At 48.4% G+C, this 2197-nt stretch overlaps 1 protein-coding gene across 4 annotated transcripts in view; it reads left to right on the forward strand.

Moving 5' to 3' along the window:
* EDC3 (enhancer of mRNA decapping 3) overlaps positions 1-2197 on the forward strand; it is a 125732-nt gene that overhangs the window by 80612 nt on the left and 42923 nt on the right. The gene's annotated exons all lie outside the window — the stretch shown is intronic.

The following is a 2197-nucleotide window of genomic DNA, read 5'->3' on the forward strand; positions in this document are numbered from 1 at the left end:
GCGCGCGGGAGCCCCGTTCCTCTGCGCTTCTCTCCTGCAGCTTCTGCGGGTCTCAGTGTGCCTTTCCTTCCTTCTAGTTGTAGAGTTTACAGTCAGCCAGGCTTCCTGTGGTTCTGGATGAAGTCCGTATTGTTTCTCTGAGGTATTAATCAATTGTTGTGTGCGGCATTAATTTCCCGGTGTTTATCTATGCCGCCATCTTAGTTTCTCCCACATCCTTCATTTCCTATATCTTACCATTTTGTCTATTCTACCTCAATAAGCTGAAAAAACTGAGGGGTCCCAGACTGCGAGAGGGCACAGGCCAGGCTGAGGGGACCCCCCTCCCCCCGAGTGCACAAACTTTTGTGCACTGGGCCTCTAGTTTATTTATTAAAAAAGTTCCTTCGTTTTGATGTATGTACATATGTGCTTTATGTTTTTTATTATCTACCACAAGTAAAGGTCAGGAATTGTTATCTTTTTAAAAAATTTTTTTTACTGTTTCACTTCATTACTGGTGTGTTTGCGCTCCATGTGAGTGACGTAGGTGCTTATGTAGTCAGGTTCCAACTTACAGTGAAAATTGCGTTACGTCGCGCCATAGGAATGTATCTCTGACGTAACCCGAGGACCTATTGTACTGTTGTCTCCAGCATTCACAGCCTATCAGATATTCTTCCAGCTTGGACCTACTCTGCTAAATAAGGATATCAGAGGCCACATCCATGTGTGTTAGGTTTGGCTATAAAATGCTAGATGCATGTGAACACTCGAGAGGTCCCCAAAGAACACTGGTCAGGAGCGTGGTAAGGCCTCAGAGAATCTCTGCTCAACACTCATAATATTCTAAACAAAATATTTAAGACACTTTGGATCAGTCAAAATGCTGTGTGTCGAGTATGTTTCCCTCCACGTCCCGCATGGATTAGGGTTCTGGATCTGAAAGAGGAGCCACACACAAATAAGAGAGAAAAGAGACAAGAGACAATTTGGAAATGTTGGGGAGCCAGGCGGGCAAGTCCAGCTCAAGGAGAGGAACTTCCCCCAATGCTCAGGCTGCTCCAACCTTTTATTTGATCTGGGGTAGCCCTAGGGTAAGGAAGTGTATCTGGGGTAGCCCTAGGGTAAGGAGGTTTCAATGACACACAGATACTGTCATGATTAAAGGTAGGGAGGTTGCTTCAGCTATTTACATGAATAAAGTTAGGGAGGTTGCTTCAGCTACCATTATCTAGATTAACTGGGTGGTGCACAGCCCTGACCTTTCCTAGGGCTTCAAGGTTACTAACTTTTGGGGGTCTCTGTCTATACTCAGCTTGTGAAGACAATAAATGGACTTCGGCATCAGCTGTGGTTATTGAAAGTTATTCAAAGACAGTTCTTGTGTTCAGGTTATTAAAATATACTGGGAAATGGCAATCTATTTATATAAAAACCCTGGGTATAATGCCCGTCACGTCCAAGGCTTGACTAACCAGAAGGAAGTCAGTCCTGCAGGCGGTGCCTTGGCAATGGCTGCGCCCTCCCTGAGCTGCTTCCCGCAAGGGGGAGGTTTGAGGCAGGAACCCACCCTAAGAGCATGGAGCACTGTATCCTGGGTCGCCTTGCCAAGGGCTGTGCTCTCCCAGAGCTGTTTCCCTTGAGGGTGGGGTTTGAGGCAGGAACCCGCCCTCAGAATGTGGACACACTGAGTCCTGGGTCTCCTTGCCAAGGACTGTGCCCTCCCTGAGCTGTTTCCTGTGAGGCCTGAGGGAAGAACCCACCCTCGGAGCACCAGGAGTGCCTAGCGGCAGTCAGTTCTGGGTTGCTGAGGCGGAGGGCACAGCGTGGTAGAATTCTGGGTCTGGCCCAGCAGGGGGCGTGGTCAGCCTTCAAACCAGACCCTGACAGTAGGGAGGAGGGAGCCCCATTCCTCTCAGAATCTGCTGTTGGTTAGCTTGCAGTCAGTGGCCTGCCAGCCAGGAACCCCATTCTCCTACACCCCGGACCCTGACAGGAGGGAGGAGGGAGCCCCATTCCTCACAGAATCCACAGGTGGCCAGCTTGCTGTCAGGGGCCTGCCAGCTAGGAATCCTATTCACCTGCATATCTGTATAAAGTTTTAATACATTATATTAGAGGTCGTGGTGTTACTGTTTTACCCACAGAGTCTAAAGGAATTGCTGCAAATTTACTTCTCAGTGGAAGCACCTTTCATTCCCAATATAAATTACAG

Source organism: Myotis davidii, unplaced genomic scaffold (assembly GCF_000327345.1).
Source record: "Myotis davidii unplaced genomic scaffold, ASM32734v1 scaffold992, whole genome shotgun sequence".
Taxonomy (NCBI): Eukaryota; Metazoa; Chordata; class Mammalia; order Chiroptera; family Vespertilionidae; genus Myotis; species Myotis davidii.